Below are 23025 nucleotides of genomic sequence, written 5' to 3'. Positions count from 1 at the left end.
ACGGTCGTCGGAGAGCGGGGCGGAGGACGCCGGAATCGCGTGATTCACGGCGGAGCAGGTCGAGCACCGAGTTAATGGGCTGACCGAAACGGAATCGATCGGTGGAGCGGTAGCGGCGGAGAGGAATCGCCCGAATCTGATACCATTTTGTCGTGTCCCTAGGCCGCGGTGGTCGCCGGCGACGTGAACGCGAGAGATCGGTAGAGCAGAACAAGGGGGATACTTGGGGGAGGGAAAGAACCATGACCCCCGATCTCGTCTTCTGTTACTTCTCAGCGAATACCAGTCTGTCTTTTACTCATACACGGCATGAGTAGATATACTCAGAGGCCAGACACTGGCCGGTGGCCCGCCACAACCCCGTTTACAACTCACGCTTGCTAGCTGGATGGTTCACGCCCTCTCTTCCAACGTGTCCGCTGCATCGCGCGTGACAACGCTCCTTCTCCCGTGGGCGGCCGGCGTCGCGCGCGAGCGCGGCGTCCCGTCCGCGCTCTACTGGATCCAGCCGGCCGCCGTGCTCGCCATCTACCACCACTACTTCCACGGCTGTGCCGGCGTCGTCGCCGAGCACCGCCACGACCCGTCGTTCCTCGTGGAGCTCCCCGGGCTGGCGCCCCAGGCCATCGGCGACCTGCCGTCCTTCCTCACCGATTCCACCGACCCTTCCGACATCTTCCACAGCGTCTTCAACACCATCCGCGACCTGATCGAAACGCTCGACAAGGAAAGCCCCAGGGCCACCGTGCTCGTCAACACGTGCCGAGAGCTCGAGCCGGGCTCCCTCGCCGCCGTGGGAGCGCACGACGTGCTCCCGGTGGGGCCCGTGCTCCCGTCCGGCGACGAGTCTGGCAGCATCTTCAAGCAGGACGGCGCCGAGTACATGGAGTGGCTCGAAGCCCAGCCGGCGTGCTCCGTGGTCTACGTCTCCTTCGGGAGCCTGGCCTCCATGGCGAGGGAGCAGCTGGACGAGCTCCTCCTCGGCCTCAAGGGGAGCGGGAGGCCGTACCTCTGCGTCATCCGGGAGGACGTCGTGGCCGCGCTCGTGGAGGCGGAGGAGGTGCGCGGGCGCCTCAGGAACGGCGTCGCGGTGGGGTGGTGCGACCAGGTGCGGGTGCTGTCGCACGCAGCGGTGGGGTGCCTCGTGACGCACTGCGGCTGGAACTCGGTGCTGGAGAGCGTGGCGAGCGGCGTGCCCATGGTGTGCGTGCCCCGGATGTCGGACCAGCACATGAACGCGCAGCTCGCTGTAACGACGCCGGGGTGGCGTCAGGTAGAACTGGATAATCTCATGAGTGTACTCGATACAACGACGAGTTCGTCGTCCAATTTCTCCGGCAAGCCGGCCAATGCCAATGTCTATTCCTATTACATGTTCTGTTCATCTTGGGAAGGAAAGCAAGCTTAAGAAGGAGGTGGCGATGGTGGTGGCGAACTGCATCACGTCTTGCTTCGTTATTTCTTCCAGGTTGGGCCGGCATACTTTGGGTTGGGCTTGCAAACTCGTGGCGCCTTGGGCTGGGCTGGAGTAGCAGTCCTTGATGTTGTGACATCCCCTTCATCTTCAGTTACGACTTGTCCCCAAGCCGTTGCAAAAGGAAATCTTGCCCGTAGCATCTCCTCATCTTCCCATGTTGCTAGTTCAGGTAGCCAAGAAGACCATTGCACTAAGACTTGAGATACAGCTCGATCATCTTTCACTTGGACCCTGCGTTGTAATACCTTGGTAGGAACTTGCATAGCATCAGTTTGGATTGGTAGTTCAGTACTGCACTGATGGTCGGAACCCACTGCTTTCTTGAGAAGGGATACGTGGAATACTGGGTGGATGGAAGTAGATTCTGGTAATTGTAGTTTATATGCAACTGTACCAATCCTCTCAAGCACAAGATATGGCCCAAAATACTTGAAAGATAGTTTGTGATTAGCTCGCTTCTGCAGAGATGATTGCACATAAGGTTGTATCTTCAGGAACACCGAATCACCCACCGCGAATTCCCTTTCAGAGCGATGCTTATCCACCTGGTGCTTCTGTCTCTGCTGTACTCGAACTAGATGCTGTTGGAGCAATTGAACCATGAGTTTGCGTTTAGACAGCCATTCTTGCAAATCAGGGACAGCACAAGAGTCCACCACATTAATGCCTAGTAGTCTTGGTTTCTGGCCATACAATATTTCAAATGGTGTCTTATCAAGACTAGAATAGTAACTGGTATTATACCAAAACTCAGCCAAAGGTAACCAGTCTTTCCACTTGTGAGGGCAGGAATGAACAAAGCACCTCAGATATCCTTCCAAGCATTGGTTAACCCTCTCGGTTTGGCCATCAGTTTGAGGGTGATATGCACTACTCATCTGCAGTTGTGTCCCAGCCACTTTGAATAATTCCTTCCACAAGGTGCTAGTGAGTACTTTGTCTCTGTCAGACACAATGGCTTCAGGAAGACCATGTAACTTGTACACATGCTCCATATATATCATTGCCACCTTGAATGCAGAATATGGGTGTGCAAGAGGTAGAAAATGGGCATATTTTGAGAACTTATCCACAACCACTAATATACAGTCATAAGAGTGAGACTTTGGGAGGCCTTCAATAAAATCCATGGTGATTACTTGCCAAGCAAATTTTGGAACAGGTAGAGGTTGGAGCAGACCTGGGTACTTCACCCTTTCAGCCTTTGCTTGTTGACAGACTTGACATTCAGCCACAAATTTTGTAATCATTGTCTTCATCTTGCTCCATGTGAACAGCTGCTTGACCTTCTGGTAAGTCACAAATGCACCTGAGTGTCCACCCACTGCAGTAGTATGCAATGTTCTAATAATGGCCATTTGCATCTCAACATCAGGTGGAACCAATATTTTGCCCCTTAGTCGAATGACACCTTCATGGATACTATAATCACCATGTGTATTTTTAATGGAGAGTGTGGCCAATATCTTGGCAGTTTCAGGGGATTTGGCATATGCTTGGCTGATAACCTCCAACCACATTGGTTGAGAGGTAGAGATGGCTAAAATGTCCAGCTTGTGTTGTGGCTGAATTCTAGACAAGGCATCAGCAGCTCTATTTTCGACCCCTTTGTTGTACACCAGTTTATACTTGAGGCCCATTAATTTAGTCAAAGCTTTGTGCTACCAAGGGGTGGTCAGTCTTTGATCATCAAGGTGTACAAGACTTTTCTGGTCGGTTTTAATGACAAACTCAGCATGATGTAAGTAAGACCTCCACTGATCGATGGCCAATAAAATTGCAAGGCACTCCTTTTCATATGTTGATAGTGCTTGATTTTTGGGACCCAGAGCCCTGCTGATATAAGCAATAGGATGTCCTTCCTGGAGTAACACAACACCAACACCACGGTCAGAAGCATCAGTTTCAATGTGTTGTCGGTCGAAACCCACCGGCGAGCAGCGACAGGCAACACGAAGAGCCGGGAGGTCGCCGGGGCGCTGGCAGGCACTGCTCCCTCGTCGACGGCCTGCAATTCCAGCATACGCCGCGGCTTGTGAAGACGTAGGGCGTGCCACCTGACCTATACCCGATCAGGAAGGTGCGAACGTGCTTGCAATGATTTGCCTGCATACATAAACACGTGGAACCATAAGTCCGAGCCGTGGTCGGCTCCCCGAGATGACTCTTGCATCGGCTTTAAAGAGCCGATCGAGTCCCGGTGTCAGATGGGATCTGTTTGCATCCGGATATTGATGATTAAAGCGAATAACTGTAAAGCTGCTTCAATTAAATCTAATTAATCTAATCCACGACGGTAAAAGCTTTCACTGTTAGATCGGAACATCCTACACGTGATTGGGCCTAATAAACGTAACAGATAACTAAACCATAACCAAAACAGAGGCCTAAGAACTAGCAAGAGCCGATTCCTGGATCAATTCCCTGTTAAGACTAGAGCAGAGCATCAAACACGCCACCGGATCATCCAACCCGTTTGCAAGGCCTAACCTAGCAGATATTACGCCAACTCTTAAGAATAAGAGCAAACCATAACAGATTAGATCTACCAGACATAAAAGAAGCAGGGTGTTGCCTTTACGCAGCTAACTCTATGCAACAAGAGCTAGTATAAGATGATGACATGATCGCATAAAGACAACATGATGTTCGTAGATGATAAGCAACAAAGCACAACAGATCTACTAAAAGCCATGCTACGAACATCGAGATAACTAGTACTACTCGCCATCAAAAACCCTTCAGTACGAGTAATACCAAGGTAAAGGTAAGAACAACGCTGCCCTGATCGCGAGAAGCGATCAGGGCAGCATGGCGCTTACTTGGATGAAACCCTAGGATTAGGGATGGCGATGCGCCGAGATTGTTGTTTGTGAGACGCGATGACGTTCTTCTTCTCATGAATAACATAGGGTACATATTTATAGTCCGGAGACTTGGAAAACAATCTAAACTAATCTTTTCCCGATTGGACTCTATCTCTAATCTTGAACTAAATCTAAAGATACATGGCCCATGTGGCCCAAACGCTCACGCAGGAGCCGATTTACAAGCCTTCTTCAATTTCCTGCTTCAAGCCCATCTTGCTTTCGGCCCATAAATTAATCCTGTTAATTTACGGCGATAACACATGCCCCCTGGTTTTGGCAATGATAGTTCCAAAACCACTCCGTCGCTTCATCTTCTTGTTGATGCTCATTAAACACACTGCAACCACCAAGGAAGACGCAATGTCTCTGCAACTAGCTCCTCATAGAACGTGAAACTGCCAATCCATCTTCTATCTTTTCACTATTTAATCTCACCCCGAATCGGCTTTTCTTCACAGCAAACTCCTTCTTCCTCCCAAAGCCAAGTAGCGCAGGAAACCCCACTCCTCTGCCAGCCATGGCGATCTCTTTTTCCTCTGGCTTCAACTCCTTCGGAGATTCCTCTTTCTCCTCTTCTCCCTCTTCTTCTTCTTCCCTTTCCGCCTCCTCCATCGACTCCATCCCGGAGAGTCGGGAGCCGACGCCGGAGTGGGACCCAACTGCAGTGTATGAAGTGCTGGATCCTCTGCACTGGGATGCAGAGGAGTTTGACTTCGGGACCGTCTCCGAGGAGGACGAGCCCAAGACTGAGGGAGAGGAAGACCTCCAGTTCCTGTTCCAAGAGGAACTGGAGAACAGCGAAGACAACGGCTTCTCTTGGGAGGGAGCCGACCCCTCCGAAGAGATCGACTCCTCCTCCAGCGACGACACGGCGGCAGGAGGAAACCCCCACCAATTCCTCAAAGCCCCCACAGAGGGAAGCGAAGAAGGAAGTAGCAGCAGTGCCATCGACGATGACAACAGTGGCAGCGATGACAACGATGACGACGGTGGAGACGCATCGGCGCGTAGCCCCAAGCGCCGTAGGCACTCAGATACCTACGATTGGTAGATGTAGGTAGCATCGTAGGGGTAGGATCGTAAAGCCGAAGGATTAATTCCTTTGTAACAATCGGCTTTTCTTTGTAAGAAACCTTTCCTTTTTAATGAAATTGACTTCCTTTAATTACTGTGTGCTCGTTTACTTTCCAAAAAGCCGATGGCAACGCATCAGGGTTCTATAAATATTCAAAAGCCGACTAAATTCAAACTAGAAGCAACCCGCACAAGAGTAGAGTATTACTTCCACCTTGAACCGAACTCGAAACATGCTCTCAAATCCGAGCGTAATTCGAAAAGATGAAAACTCAGCTCTACAAATTCGAGCAAGAACTCTCCAAGCATCCGGAATTCGAATTAGAGCCCACAGCAACCAAACCCCAAGTTAACGGATCTGAGCCATGGCAGACTCTGCAGCTCAGACAACAAATCCTACTGTTGATGATGCAACCGGTGATGCGGCAATCTGCGGCCTGAAGGTAATATTCGGCCTAATCCTTTAGTTTCTCTCAGCTTATTAAGCCTCTGAAACACTAAACTCTGAAACACGACACCATATATGAACTTCTGAATTTCTGAACTTCAGGTGTCAGACATCCTTCTGCCGCATCGCTCCAATCCAAAATCTTTATGTCTTGGCCCACGAACCTATGAAAATCCCATAGATTTGATCTCTTGTGAAGCAAATAGGATCCCTTTCGTGAGTCAAAACATCGATTTGAACCTCTGGGCCGACTGCTTAAGAGTCTGGCCCAACCCTCCTGAGAGCTGGAATACATGGTACAACAGAGTAGCAAAAACTTATATGCCCTTGTGGCAGGATTTGAACATAGCCGATGCACTTAGCTTATTATTATCACCCCTTGACAAAGATGAAAATCTTCTGAAAACCATCGGCTATTTCTGGTCCGATGCTCTGAACTGTTTCTTCTTTGGTCATGGACCCATGACTCCCACTCTGCTAGATGTCACCATGATCACTGGCCTAGACATTGGATCTCCTAATCCAGCTGCCCACAAAATGGTAGATGTCCCCTTCAAACTTTCTTCCAAGGCAAACTGCACAAACTGGGGCACTTACATGAATCAGCACATGAAAACAAAAGGTCCAGTGAATGAGAAGGAACACACAGTCTTCTTAAATCTTTGGCTAGAGCACTTCATCTTCTGTGGCCCTTCTTTAGCTCCAACTAAAAACTATCTTCACTTGGCCTATCATTTGGCCCATGGCAACTGCACTGGCCTAGGTAAACTTTTCCTTGGAGAAACATACAGATATCTCCATTTGATGACATCTAACTTGCTTAACCAAAAGAAACTGAGAACTGGAGGCCCTTGGTGGTTTATTCAGTTGTGGGCACAACTATACTTTCAGCACCAGATTCCGAACTTCCAAGGCCTAACCAAGAACTCTTTTCCTGATGAGAGTGGCAAACCAATTAGATGTACTAGCTACGGCCAAGCTTTATTTAGTCTACCTGGCAGTAAACTGAATTTAGCAGATGCAGCAAACTAGTTCAGAGTCTTCTATAAAGGCTTAGAGAATCCCCTTCACTTCCCATTCACCGAATCTGAATCCTTTGAGAACCCAACTGCCTTTAGACTAGATAATTTTGCCGATGACGATAGCATTCGGCATCTATACTCTTTAATGATCCGACCTGGTTTCCTTCCTGTTGGCATTAGCACATCTAATAGAATTATCAAGCCAGGTTATGAATCTTACCAACTAGTCATAGCAGCTCGGCAATTTGGCCTAGGACAGGTCCCTCCCCACTTCCATATTCACCACTTGGTGGAGAGTAGAGCAGATCTGCCTGATGGTCTCACCAGCTCAAGATGCTACAGCATGTTCGATGACCTCCACATTCCAATACCAGCCGATCTATCTTTTGATCCTTCATCGATCGATTTTAGCACGTGGTGGGGAATGTGGAAAACACATGTATTCAGGAAAGCTCTAGGTCCTCGACTGCAGCAAATTGATCCTGAATATGTAATCCCAAGGAAGTGGTACTGAATTTATAAATCCTTTCTAAGTCCTCCATTCCTTTACTTGACTAATCTTACTCACCCTGTTTGCAGCAACAAGATGGTCCAGAACCTATGACCAGCAACGGGGAGCCATTCCACTTTCTTCCAACTGCCCCTGATGTACTCTTCTGCAAAGGATTGCCATCAATGAAGAAAGTGATAATGACCATTCAGCCAGACTTATGTCAGTCGGCTTCCAAACGAAGACAAACTTCTGTAATTGTTGCCCCCCGAGTTTTAACCAAGAAAAGGAAGATGATCACGAGGCGAGTCATCAAGAAACCAGCACCAGCTTCCCCGAGTCCATCAGAGTCCAACACAACCAGGTAACTCATCTTTCTAAAACTTCTTTATTGCACACACATGTACTCTGGTTGACTGTAATTCTATTTTCAGGACATGGCTGAAGACATCTCCAATGCAGAAAGCCCAGTACAACATGAGATGACTGCAAATCCCAATGTACTGATAGAGGCAAGCGAAGGGCAAGCTGACACAGTCAATGTTCTTGATGACGACACAAGCTCTATTAGGACGATCGCTCTTGAACCGCCCAACACTTCTTCTTTAGAACAGGTAACATTACAAGAACCAATTCTGAACCAGCCGATAGCTTCATAAATGCATCTTGTTCTAACTCCAGATATGTCCACAGGGCTTTGACATTTCAGGTTTGCTTTCCTTTGACCCGGCATCAATGGGTCTGACTGCCCCTGGAGTAAAAACACCATCTTCGCAGCAATCGACTATCTTAGCAAATCAGCTTCATCTCATCAAGGGTCTACTATCTGCTCCACTCACTGCTCTAGTTGGCGATTCCAGTGAAATAAAGAACATCTTCGAGCAAATAGAATCCCAACTCCCGGAGCCATTGCAAATCAAGCTTTGGCCAGCCAGCAATCTTCCATTCTTCCGGGTAGAAGTGAATAAAGAACAACAAAGAATAGAAGCACGTCGCTCTCAAGCTTCTCTGAAAACTGACATTGCTCAAAAGTGCAAGGCCCTCAACCAGAAGAAGGCAACTCTAAATATCAAAGCTGACGTGTCTGCCAACATGAACCGACTCGACCTCCTGAAGAAAGAACTGGTGGAGCTCGAAGAAAAGGTCCGCACCACCAAGAAACTCATCCAGGCCGAGGAAGCTTCCATTGCAAACTCCAAACAAGAAACCCAGGAAATAGCCGAGCAGATACAAGCAGAGTTTGCAGAGATAAGCACCTTGAGTCGGCAGATAGTAACAGCCGATGACAAGGATGACGAAGCAATCATAGCACGAGCAGACGCCGTCCGCACAGAAGCCATCCATGCCATAGAAGAATTCCTGAACCAATAGATAGGCTCAAGAAACAATTAGTGTTTCCCGTTAACCTGAAACTCATAACTGTTTAAAACATCTTAAGTCGATGGTCGCACATCGGCTATCTCAGACATTATCTTTTTTTCTTACTGGCCAACTCAACGTGTTGGCCTGTCATTTTTTTTACTGGCCAACTCAACGTGTTGGCCTGTCATGATTTTTTTTACTGGCCAACTCAACGTGTTGGCCTGTCATGATTTTTTTTTACCGGCCAACTCAACGTGTTGGCCCTTTACGCTACAGCCAGATGGGTCTTATTAGTTCTTGTTACTCGCTTTCCCACATGCTCGGGAAATACTTCTTGAGGTGTTGACCATTGACAGCAACAGAAAACTTGACACCATCCAGCTCCTCAAGCATGTATGCATTCCCAGGCAAAACCTGATCAACCTTGTACGGCCCGTGCCAAGTTGGAGACCACTTGCCATACTTTTTCTCTTTAGTTCCCAATGGCAATACTGCCTCCCAAACCAAATCTCCAACCTGGAAATTCTTTGGTTTGACCTTCTTGTTGTACGCACGAGCAACTTTAGCCTTATTTTCCTTGATCTTCTCCAGCGACCAAAGCCTTAGCTCTGTCAGATCCTCCACATTATCGTTCATCAAGGTTGCATACTGTTCAGCAGATAAATCAATCTGAAACTCAACACGCCTTGATCCGGCCGTGATTTCCCATGGTAACACAGCGTCTTGGCCGTAGACTAAATGGTACGGCGATGTCTTGGTGGACCCGTGACATGAAATACGATACGCCCACAAAGCTTCTGACAACACCTCATGCCAGCGCATAGGATATTCATCGATATTTCTCTTTATGAGCTTGATGAGGCTTTGGTTGGATGCTTCAGCCTGTCCATTAGCTTGGGCATAATATGGAGATGATTTGATCAGCTTAATCCCCATGTCATCGGCAAACTTCCTGAATTCCTCTGATATAAAGACCGATCCTCCATCGGTCGTAATGGTCTGAGGGATCCCAAATCTGTGAATGATGTGCTCTTTGACAAAGCTGATCACATCTCTTGACGCTACTGATCTCATGGGCACTGCTTCTACCCACTTTGTGAAATAATCTGTAGCAGCTAAAACCCACTGATGACCCTTGCTAGACGATGGGTTGATTTGACCAATCATGTCCATGGCCCAACCTCTGAATGGCCACGGTTTGATGATAGGATTCATTACTGATGCTGGTACTATCTGAATTTTGCCAAACCTCTGACATGCCTGACATCTTTTGTAATACTTAAAACAATCCTCAAGCATAGTGGGCCAGTAATAACACAATCGCCTAATCAGCCACTTCATCTTATGAGCCGATTGATGAGTACCGCAGGCTCCTTCATGAACCTCATGCAAGAGCCGATTTGACTCTGAAGGTCCCAGACATTTAAGCAGTAGTCCTTCCAAGGTCCTGTAGAACATGTCATCCCCTATCAGAACGTACTTCATGGCCTTGAGTCTTATCCTTCTGGGTGCCCCCCGAGCCGAATCCTTCAAGTAATTGAAGATATCGGCTCTCCAGTCTCCGGGTTCTAGAAACTGAACTTCTACATCGACTCCATCGGCTGTTTCCTTGTAACCGGAAGCCATCTGTGCCAAATCATTGGCTTCATTGTTCAGAGTTCTGCGTATCCAGTGGAAATTGATGTACCTGAATCGTGACATCAACTCACGGCACTGCATCCATATTGGAAAAAGAGCCTCGCTCTCACACCTATATTCTTCCGTGAGCTGAGAAATCACCAGCTTCGAATCTCCAAATATTTCCACCGCTTCTGCACCAGCTTCGAGGAGCAGTTCCATCCCTTTGCGAACGGCTTCATATTCCACCAAATTATTGGTGCATGGGGCAGTCACCCTGATGGAAAAGGAGTAAGTCGCCCCTCGAGGCGACACCAACAGAATTCCCACACCGCACCCATCATCACAAGCCGATCCGTCAAAAAACATAGCCTAAGCACGAATAAATAGTGCAGCAATATCAGTGCTGATCCTGTCAGCAACAAGATCCGCCAGTGCCTGTCCTTTGACTGCCTTCGCAGGTTGATATCGGATATCGAACTCTGACAATGCAAACATCTACTTTCCGATCCGGCCTTTCAGAACAGGAGCCGATAGCATATGCTTTATGACATCCGATTTGCATATGACAATTGTTTCCGCCGAGAGCAAAATATGACGGAGCTTTGTACATGTAAAGAATAAGCAAAGGCAAAGCTTCTCGATTTCAGGGTACCTAGTCTCGGCGTCTAACATGCGCCTGCTGAGATAGAAAACCACCCTCTCCTGGTCGTCGTACTTCTGGATTAACACCGAAGCAATGGAAGTGTCACGCACGGATAGGTACACATAGAACAACCTATCTTGCTGAGGAGGAACCAACACTGGAGGCTTTGATAAATATTCTTTAATTTCATCGAAAAATTGCTGCTGTTCTGTCCCCCAGCGAAACTCATCATCGGATTTGATCTTCACTAAACCCATGAACGGTTCAATGCGCCCAGACAGATTAGAAATAAATTGTCTGACAAAGTTAATTTTACCGATGAGCTTCTGCAACTCTTTCTTTGTAGTAGGTGGCTTCATCATCTTCACAGCTTCTTGACTCTTCAGGCCGATCTCGATTCCCCGTTCATGCACCAGGAATCCCAAAAATTGACCAGCCGATACGCCAAAAGCACACTTCTTCGGGTTCATTTTGAGCCCATACCTTCGAGTCCGCTCCAAAACTTGACGCAGATCTCCTAGATGCCCCCAGCTGATTTGGACTTGACCACGACATCATCGATATAAATTTCTACCAGTTTGCCAATGAGATCATGAAAAATGTAATTCATGGCACGTTGGTATGTTGCACCGGCATTTTTCAGTCCAAAGGTCATAATCAAATATTCGAACAAGCCGACTGCGCCTGGTACTGTGAACGCGGTCTTATTCACGTCTTCTGAGCCATGAAGATCTGGTTGTAGCCGACATTACCGTCCATAAAACTCATCATTTTGTGGCCGGCAGCTGCGTTGATCAATGTCTCTGCAACAGGCATCGGGTATTCGTCCTTTGGCATCGCCCTGTTGAGATCTCTAAAATCGACACAGACATGCCATCGGCCATCCTTCTTTTGCACCGGTACCACGCTGGAGATCCATTCTGCATACCGGCACGGCCTGATGAACCCAGCATCCAACATCTTCTCCACCTCTTTCTTGACTTCTTCTAGGACTTCGGCCTTCATCTGACGTGCTCGTTGCTGAAACGGCCGAAACCCTTTCTTGAGCGGGAGCCGATGCTCGACGATGCTTCTGTCTAGACCGGGCATCTCGGTGTAGTCCCATGCAAAACAATCACGGTACTCTTTCAGCAGTGCAATCATCTCCTCACGCAAGACCGGATCCAACTTCTTGCTGATAAATGTCGGTCGTGGCTTATCCCCAGGACCGATGTCAATCTCTTCCAAGTCATCAGCTGACGTGAACCCGTATCCCAGCTTGCCGTCGTCTGAAAAACCAGCTACGGACGCAGGTGAATCTTCATTATCCACAAGATCAGCGGCAAATACAGAGAGATGACAAGAAAAATTATTTGGCCAACCGCATGGGCTGGCCGTTTCTATTCTTCCATTATCATTCGAAACCAAATAATCAATGAGTGGCCAACTGCTGGAGCAGGCCATCGTATGTACATGATGTAACAATTCCGACCCCAAATAGGATTTTTCCATTTTTTGGGGCCGGTCGCTGGGACTGGCCTCTCCTACCCTATTACACCCCGTAGCATGCCAGGATATGTTTACTCTGTGAGGCCAGTGGATAAGACCAGTCTCAGTCTGTTTTTTTTTCGCCTCGATCCGATCACAGTCTTCCAGTGAAATCCCTGAGATCGGCTCTTGTCCTTCTGCGTCCCAGGCATTCATATCTGCAAGCGAGACTTCGCTGGAATCATCCGCAGGGACCACTTCCACTTCATCACCATCCCATTGGACTAGATACTGATGCATTGTGGAAGGGATACAACAGTTGACGTGAATCCAATCCCTCCCAAGCAGTACCCTGTATGTACTCTTGCTGTTGACGATGAAGAACGAAGTCGGGATCGTCATGCGACCCACTGTCAGCTCCACATTAAGAACCCCCATTGCCTCTGATGGTTGTCCGTTGAAGTCATTGAGCATCACATTGATCTTGATTAGGTCGGCAGAAGAACGCCCCAACCGGCGCAGCACTGAATATGACATCAGGTTGACTGCAGCACCGGTGTCAACCAACATCCTGTTAATGGGTTTACCATTGATGAAGCCCTTGAGATACAGCCCCTTCAAATGCTTGTAGCTTTTTTCCTTTGGCTTCTCGAAGATGATCGGCTGGGGGCCAAGATCCAACTGTGCAATAGGCAAATCCTCCGGTTGGGGTGCCCGGAACTCTGATGGGAGCACGAACACTATGTTCACATCAGCCGATGGCTTCTCATCGGCTTTTGCCTGCTTGAGGCGCCACTCTTTCCTTGGAGGGCGCCTTTCCACCCTTCGCGGGTGCCTGACCCATTCCGCGAGATCCGGACGTGCCTTCCTCAGCACGTCAAGGTACTTTGCTTCTGCCTCTTCGAGATTGCGCAAGCGCTGCACTCTGCGCTTCTGCGAGCGATTAAGCCCGTCAGGACACCACCGTGGGCGATGGTACCTGCCTTCTTCTTCTGGCTCTGAATCACCCTTGATCGGCCGCTCAACATGATCGTCGTGATGCACTTTGGGACCCAAGCGCCGGAACACCGAAGTATCGCCAGACTGGCGTGTCCGAGGCCTGCACTCCAGACAATCATCTATAGTGGGCAATCGGCTCATGCCGGAATTCCAGCAGTACCTGAAGAACGGGCAATGCCAGTGGTCGCGTATAGCCTGGCGCCTTCCCAGCATCCTCCCTGTGCGGTACTCGTACTCCTCTTCTTCCGATTGATATCGGCGACACAGGTTGTGCTGATATTCATACTTTTCCAAAAGCCGATCGGAAGCAGGAAGCTGATTACGGATGTGACGCACTTGCTCTTCAGTAATATGCTGTCGCCCTGGCTCATTTTGATCTTGGGGCCGTTTGCCAGAAATGGCCTCTCTCCTTTGCTCGTCACGACGACGTACAGGCCCCGCCATGTTGATCTGGAATGAAAAATTCTGGCTCGTAGGAGTGAAGTCTGACAACTCTACCACGTTGCCTTGTGGGAAGGGCTTCGTGTCGACCTTCATCGTGTGTTGAGCCAGAATTAATCGGCCTTGCTCGATAGCCGATTGAATCTGACGACGCAGCTCCTTGCATTCACCCGTGGCATGAGTGAACGAATGATGCCATTTACAGTATAGCCTCCCCTGCAGCTCTTGTGCGGTTGGCAGCTTGTGATTCTCTGGGAGCTTCAGCTGTTTTTCTTTGAGCAGCAGATCAAATATCTGCTCTGCTTTGGCTACGTCGAAGTCGAAGCCCTTCACAAGCCCTTGCTGTTTGATCCATTTGCACGGGACGGGGTTTGCCCCCCGAGTCCACTCTGCCACGGCCACTTCTTGCTCTTCGCCAGAGTCATCAGATTCATCCGCCTGGCCCATGTTTACATGGCGATTGAACTTGTCCTGGTACAGCTCAGGATGATAGTGTTCATATGCCGTAAGCTTCTGCACCATGTGTGCCAGAGAAGTGAATTCCAACTGAAAAGCCAGATCCTTGATCGGCTTAGCGAGTCCCAGAACTGCCAGATTGACTGCCTCCTTCTCTGTGATGCGTGATGAGTAGCATCGATTCTTGACCTCTCTAAAGCGCTATATGTATTCTGAGACAGTCTCTCCTCGCTTCTGCCTGACTTGGGCGTGGTCGGCAATCCCAGCTTCAGCAGCCTCTGAGTGATACTGAGTATGGAACTGATCCTCCAGCTGCCTCCAAGTTTGAATAGAATCAAGAGCCAATGACGCGTACCATCTAAAAGCTAGGCCTGTGAGGGATTGACTGAAGAACCCGACCCTCAGCGGATCCGATACTGAGATCATCCCAAGCTGCGTTAAGTATCGGCTCACATGCTCAATGGAGCTGGCTCCTTCTGACCCGTTGAACTTGGTGAACTCAGGGAGCCGATACTTGGGTGGCAATGGGATCAAGTTGTAGTCACTAGGATACGGCTTGGAATAGCCGATCGCTTTTCTCTTGGGCAGGATGCCGAACTGGTCTCTCAGTATTGCACTGACCTGCTCCACACTAAGAACTCCTGGGGCCGATGGCTCAGCAGTCGGCCCAGTAGCGTACTTTGCCAGCCACGCTTGTTTCTCCGCGTCTGCTCCAAAAGCTCCTGGGTTCACCAGCTGCACGAAGCGTGTTGGATTGATGCTGTCAAGGATGTATGCGCACGTGTAGCCATGCGGGATCTCCTTGGGTGGCTCGGTGAGGAACTGGCCTTCTCCAGGATCACCGCCGATCTTGTGGACGACGTAGATCGGCGAATTCTGCTGTATTGCTGCCGCGAGCGAGTAGGACACTGGCAGCTTGGTTTGCAATGCAGCTTCCCCCCTGTGACTCCCCAGAGTTGGTCCCGACGGGGAGTACTGGCTCTTGATTACCTCCTGGACAACGCGATGTGCCATGCGCTCAAGCTCGTTCACCAGGCTTTCTGAGTGCCGATGGAGCGTGTGAGCCACCATGTAGTTCATCTCCTGGCGTAGGGACTTGGTGCGTTCCTCTGAAGGCACGAACAGATCAACGTTGTCGAGGGCGCCTTCTGGTGAGAACCCCTTCCACCTGATCCCATGGTTGCGGGTCCTCTCAAAAGAGCCGATGAGATCGGCTTCGAACTGAGCTTTGATCTCATCATATTTTAGCTTGTGTTCTGGAGTCAGCTCTTCATACGTGATTGGCTTGGGAGCGGGTTCTTGATCTTGAGCTCCTGCCATCTCTGCGGTGGGCGTTGTTGTTGATGAAGGTCCCACCGGGCATGCCAGAATGTGTTGTCGGTCGAAACCCACCGGCGAGCAGCGACAGGCAACACGAAGAGCAGGGAGGTCGCCGGGGCGCTGGCAGGCACTGCTCCTTCGTCGACGGCCCGCAATTCCAGCACACGCCGCGGCTTGTGAAGACGCAGGGCGTGCCACCTGACCTATACCCGATCAGAAAAGTGCGAACGTGCTTGCAATGATTTGCCTGCATACATAAACACGTGGAAACATAAGTCCGAGCCGTGGTCGGCTCCCCGGGATGACTCTTGCATCGGCTTTAAAGAGCCGATCGAGTCCCGGTATCAGATGAGATCTGTTTGCATCCGGATATTGATGATTAAAGCGAATAACTGTAAAGCTGCTTCAATTAAATCTAATTAATCTAATCCACGACGGTAAAAGCTTTCACTGTTAGATCGGAACATCCTACACGTGATTGGGCCTAATAAACATAACAGATAACTAAACCATAACCAAAACAGAGGCCTAAGAACTAGCAAGAGCCGATTCCCGGATCAATTCCCTGTTAAGACTAGAGCAGAGCATCTAACACACCACCGGATCATCCAACCCGTTTGCAAGGCCTAACCTAGCAGATATTACGCCAACTTTTAAGAATAAGAGAAAACCATAATAGATTAGATCTACCAGACATAAAAGAAGCAGGGTGTTGCCTTTACGCAGCTAACTCTATGCAACAAGAGCTAGTATAAGATGATGACATGATCGCATAAAGACAACATGATGTTCGTAGATGATAAGCAACAAAGCACAACAGATCTACTAAAAGCCATGCTACGAACATCGAGATAACTAGTACTACTCGCCATCAAAAATGCTTCAGTACGAGTAATACCAAGGTAAAGGTAAGAACAACGTTGCTCTGATCGCAAAAAGCGATCAGGGCAGCATGGCGCTTACTTGGATGAAACCCTAGGATTAGGGATGGCGATGCGCCGAGATTATTGTTTGTGAGACGTGATGACGTTCTTCTTCTCGTGAATAACATAGGGTACATATTTATAGTCCAAAGACTTAGGAAACAATCTAAACTAATCTTGTCCCGATCGGACTCTATCTCTAATCTTGAACTAAATCTAAAGATACATGGCCCATGTGGCCCAAACGCTCACGCAGGAGCCGATTTACAAGCCTTCTTCAATCTCTTGCTTCAAGCCCATCTTGCTTTCGACCCATAAATTAATCCTGTTAATTTACGGCGATTACACAATGACAAATGTCTTGGTGAAATTAGGCAAAGATAGAACAAGAGTAGAACTCAGTGCTTGTTTGAGTGCTGTGAATGCTTCATCATGCACAGATGTCCACATAAAAAGAACCCCCTTCCTTAATAATGTTGTGAGTGGTTTGCTGATGATACCAAAGTTTTTTTACAAATTTTCTATAGTATCCAGCTAAACCCAAGAAGGCTCTGACATCTTTGACTGACTGGGGAACTGGCCAGTTCATGAAATCTTTGACTTTAGATGGGTCAGTGGCTACCCCTGCTCCACTGATAACATGGCCTAGGTATTGCACTTGTTGTTGGGCAAAAGCACACTTGGACAGTTTCACTTTGAATTGATGTTGCTGCAGCAATGAGAACACTTCTCTGATGTGCTGAATATGTCCCCCCCCCAAGTACTGCTGTAAATGAGGATATCATCAATGAAAACCACCACACACTTTCGAAGGAGTGGAGCTAGAACAATATTCATGACATGCTGAAAAGTTGCCGGCCCACCAGTCACACCATATGGCATGACTTTGTATTCATAGTGGCCATTGTGGGTCTGAAAATCTGTCTTGTATCTATCATCCTCTTCAACCAAGATTTGGTGATAACCAGCCCGAAGGTCAAGAGATGTAAACCATATAGCACCTGTTAGCTCATCCAAGAACTCCTCCATGATAGGCTTAGGGTAGCTATTTTTGATAGTCAAGGCATTTAATCTTCTATAATCCACACATAAGCGCCATTCACCAGTTTTCTTTTTCACCAGCAGTGTAGGGGAAGCAAAAGGGCTAGAACTTTGTTGTATCAGGCCACTTTGAAGCAATTCCAAGACCTGCTTCTCTATTTCATCTTTCTGAGCAGGACTGTATCTGTAAGGTCGCAATTTGAATAGCTGGGCTCCAGTAATGAAGGGAATAGTATGAGTATGAGACCTTTTGGGTGGCAATCCTTTAGGCTTGTCAAAGATATCAGCAAATTCCTCAACTAGTTGTTTGATTTCAGATGGCCAACTATCCAGGATTTCTTCAGGCTTGACTGCAAATAACTCAAGGATGCACCATATATCATCATTGCTTTCCAGAACTTGGAGCTTACTTGCATATATCTTGTTACATCCCTGACCAGATGTTTTCACCCCTTGTAAAGTGATGGTTTTCCCTTGAAAAGTGAAAGAGATCCACTTGTCTGACCAGTGAACTTGCATAGGATTGTATTGCTCAAGCCAATCCATACCAATGATTATATCATAGCATCTTAATGGTAGGATTTTCAAGTCCAATTCAAAACAATGACCCTGAATATACACTAGACATTTTTGTATCTCATGAGTACATAAGATTGCTGATCCATTAGCCACTCTCACAGAAACTGGTGTAGGCAGCAGAGACCAGTTAGGCAGCAAGGCTGCCATTTGCTCACTGATAAAGGTACTTGAACTCCCAGAATCCAAAAGGATCAATGGTTTGAGGCCTTGCAGATTGCCAATCAATCTGATGGTCTTGGGAGCTTCAATTCCAGCAACAGCATATGCAGATAGGGCCATCAATTCATCACTAGAATCTGAGTCCTCATTTGGATCAACTTGTGGCAGATGATTAGGGTGCTGCAACATTTGCCAAAGCTCTTCAACAACATGCAGATCAACTGTAGGAGCACATTTGTGGCCCGGCCCCCATTTGACACCACATTTATAACACAACCCTTTAGCTCGACGATATGCTTTGATGGCAGAAATGATATCCTCAGATTTCTGGGGTTTCAGGGAATCCACATGCTTCTTCTCTTCAGGGCTTGAGAATTGTGGTTGCTTCAATGGAGGGTTGGTCTGTGGAGCAGACACATTGGGAGCAAAAGTCTTGGTGAATGATCTTGTAGAATAATTGCCATCATTTCATCGAGAATCCCTTCTGAGAATAGTCATCATCAGCTCCTCCTGCAATAAGGCCAGAGAACTAGCAGCATCCAGGTCGACAGGTTTATGAATCATAACTACAGCTTTGATGTCCTCCCTAAGCCCATCAATAAATCTACTGGTAGTGAGAACAGCATTAAAGGCAGGGTCATGAGCACGAATTTGGTGGACTAGATCATCAAAATGCTCAATGTATTCACTAACAGTGCCTAGTTTCTTGATACGAAAGAACTGTCGAAGCAAATGATTGTGCTGATCTCTTTTCAAATCTATTGCAAACAGCAGCACATAGCTCTACCCACCCAGCCCCTTTGACAATTGGTTCCACAGATTGAAGCCAGAAATCAGCAGTGCCAACAAAATGCAGAGTGGCTAGCTTAACCCACATATCTCTAGGTACCCCACACAAATCAAAGAAAGATTCATATTTCTTTTGCCATATTTTGGGGTTACGACCATCAAACTGAGGAAAATCCATCTGAGGCATCAAAGATCCCCAGGATTGGAAAGGTAACACAACAGGAATATTGCCCTGATGGTAGGAAGGAGCACTACGGTCAGAGGTGGGTTTCGCACCTGTGACCGGAGGCGGTGCGACGGTGGTGACCACCCCGCAACCAAACCCCCGGTGGATGTCGTCCATGCCGTGGCCGAATTGCCCTGAACTCGCCTCTTTCGAGGACTGTGCCAGATGGGCGGCACTGGAGTTCGTCAGATCGAAGTGCTCGACGTCGAACACCTTGTAGGCGGGGTTGGCTTCCTGGCGCTGAAGCTCGAGACGACTGATCTGGTTCGGAGATCATCGATCGATGCGTTCAGGCCGGTGACCTTGGTGTCGACCGCCTGGATCTTGGTGTCGACGGTGTGGACGCGGGAATCCACGTCCGCCTTCCAGGTCTTCAGCTCGGTGAAGGATGTGGTGTGGCTCTCGAGCAGCTTCTTAATCGCCTCCAGCGAGGTAGCGATGTCAGAGATCTGCTTGTCGGCCTCCATCGCGTGCTTCTGATTGCGAGACTGGTACTGTGGGCGGTTGAGGTAGTCGGGAAGGTCCGCCAGGATGGAATCGACGGCGAGAGCGGCGGCGGCTGCGGTGGTGGAGAAAAAAGGGGGATTGAAACCAAATCTGATACCAGATGTAACGACGCCAGGGTGGCGTCAGGTAGAACTGGATAATCTCACGAGTGTACTCGATACAACGACGAGTTCGTCATCCAATTTCTCCGGCAAGCCGGCCAATGCCAATGTCTATTCCTATTACATGTTCTGTTCATCTTGGGAAGGAAAGCAAGCTTAAGAAGGAGGTGGCGATGGTGGTGGCGAACTGCATCACGTCTTGCTTCGTTATTTCTTCCAGGTTGGCCGGCATACTTTGGGTTGGGCTTGCGAACTCGTGGCGCCTTGGGCTGGGCTGGAGTAGCAGTCCTTGATGGTGTGACACTCGCCGTGCGCGACTGGCGCGTCGGCGCGCGCGTAGGTGGACGGCGGCGGCGTGCTGCGGGCGGCGGAGGTGAGGCGGTGCGTCGACGAGGTGATGGGGGATTCGGAGGCCGCGGCGGAGGCGCGGCGAAGGGCGGGGAAGTGGAAGCGGTTGGTCGCAGAGGCCACGGGGAAAGGAGGGTCGTCGGAGCGTAATCTCATGGCTTTCGTGGAAAGCGCAAGGAGCACCGTTTGAAGACTCGTGTCCTTTCCCTGAACCTTACGTGGCTGTGTGTCGCGCAAATCGAACTCCGGCGTTGCTGACTTCTGCTTTAATCTCTGATGTATTGATAGAATTTTCACTCTAGAATCTATATCTTCCAGAAAAAGGAATGAAAACTGTTGTAACTTAAAGAATATTTCGTTGTTTTAAAAAATAGTAACCGGTCCTAAAGTGGAAGGGTCAATCGACCAGTACTAGACCCTTGACTTCATGAGCCACTGGTGGGTCTTCCAAAAAAAACAGCACTAGTGCGCAGCTGACGAAATTGAGATTTGACCAAAACAATTAGAAGAAAATTGTATCTTCGCCCACATAGAAGATGAAATTGCATGAAAATTACAATTTATTGCAATTTTCGATGACAAAATTATAATTTCGTCTAATGGGTAGACAAAAACTCAATTTTCATAGATTTCGTCTACCCATCCGACGAAATTTAGTTTGCTTTATTTTTTCAATTTAGATCTTTTTATGTTATTTTGAATATTCGTCACCAGTGAAGATGGGTCAATATGTTCCATCTTTAAACCAAACACAAATGTTAGGAGTGAATACTATATTCCTTCAACCAAACAATTCATTAGTAAATACTATGGATTGATACATCTCTGATGATTCTAGATCTCATATAAACTATCCAGTAGAAATGCTCAAAATTATTTAATTACGGCCTAATCCAAACTTTCTACGGTGGTGAAAGAATCGGGGTACTCAATATCATTGAGGTTTGAAATTTGAATGCGACATTTATCACAAAGACTTATCTACACATCTTTGATGACAATGCAAATTACAAGTGTATAAGACTGACACTACGATCCATCCTTTTCACTCACGTTTTCAGCTGATTAGCCCCTATAGCTAGGTAATTCTGATGTTGAAGCTGTAGACAATAAGTCATTGTATAGCAGCAGTTAAGTAAACAACAAAGAGATTTCAATCCACTGGACAAAATGTTGAATCTAGAGTTGTTATTTGAATTTCCTTCTTAGTTTAGTTAACTCCTCACGTCTAGGTCCTTGGGTGTGATATTATATTAGGGAACCTAGCAGTACACCGCACGTTAGCTACTTTAACCCACTAGATTGTAAGGCGGTGGTGTAGCCAGGATCAAACTTTACCTATGGCGGCATTGCAGTATAAACATGTAGCATAAAAAAAAAGACATTGTATTATGGGGTAAAATAAACTAAATGTCATAGTTTAGGGGGTAAGCTGAACCAAATTATAGTTTAGGGGGTTATCCAGACTTTAGTTATAGTTGAGAGGAGTAAATTGAACTTGTTCCTCTTTTCTAAGACTAATTTACCAAGTGATCAACACTTTTTGTTAAAAAAATTTGTTGGAGATTATTGGTTCCTAGTTTATTTTTTCCCCTTAAGGATTATCCAAATTAGACTACAAGACACATGGCCACTTGCGAATAAATTACAAAAAACAATAATCCTTGGCCATTCAAGAAAGCTCTTACTAAATGTATAATGCATGTTTTGTCCCAAAAAAATATGGCATTCTAGTTTTGTTCTAAATCAAACTTTCTTAAGTTTGACTAATATATAAAAATTATCAATATTAATGAGACCAGATAAGTATCTTAGATTCATCATGAAGTGAATTTCAAAGTTTACCTATTTATATCATAAATATTAATAATTTTGATATAAATTTGGTTAAACTAAAAAAAATTGACTTAGAACAAACTATAATGACTTGTCTTTTTTGGAATGGATGGAGTATATTTTAGTGACAGGCTTGCCATTGCAAAGTTGCATACAATATTTTTCTTACATCCATGTTCCTTCATTTTTCTAAATTCCATTAAATCTGAGTGTCATCTAACTCCAATCTTACTTTTGTTTTCTTGCCCATTCATACTTCTGCAAATTCTTACTCCAAAGAGCCTATTGTTTGGCCCCATTTGTGGAAAATTGTCCATGCATGGCCAACAAACAAACTAAAAAGTCTAATTGAAGCTATCCATCGCAGTTGAACATACATGTTAAAGTCCAACAGAAGCTATCTATCGCATCGAACATACATGTTGAAGTCCAACAGAAGCTATCTATCGCATCGAACATACATGTTAAAGTCACTAAAGGTATCTATCGCATTGAACATACATGTTTGTTTCTTTTGTTTGTTTTACCTGCAGGTTCCTTTGGGGTGGATGAATTTGAAATAAAATAATGTTTGTGGATGACTTTCATGTAATAATTATAATATAGAGTTAGATGACTTTGGTGATCTGAATTGAAAGTTTAAATTCATCTTATGGTCTCGTTGATGTCAAAGACCACTCTCTCCTTTCCATAAAAAAAAAACAATTTTGGCATTTAAAAAAGTCCAACAAAAGGGTGCAATCTTTGATGTGACCACCAGAATGGGAGCCATGCTACACTTATTGCGATAGACCGATTGATTATGGTTTCATGATTAATTACATGTA

The 23025-nt window shown here is 47.1% G+C and overlaps 1 pseudogene; it reads left to right on the top strand.

Annotated features, from left to right (window-relative positions):
• Nucleotides 1–388: 388 nt before the first annotated feature.
• LOC120702184 lies at nt 389–20652 on the top strand (annotated as a pseudogene).
• The last annotated feature ends 2373 nt before the right edge of the window (nt 20653–23025 follow it).

This window comes from Panicum virgatum, chromosome 4K, assembly GCF_016808335.1.
Source record: "Panicum virgatum strain AP13 chromosome 4K, P.virgatum_v5, whole genome shotgun sequence".
Classification (NCBI taxonomy): Eukaryota; Viridiplantae; Streptophyta; class Magnoliopsida; order Poales; family Poaceae; genus Panicum; species Panicum virgatum.
Note: the sequence above shows the minus strand (reverse complement) of the source record. Positions and strands in the feature narration are given on the sequence as shown.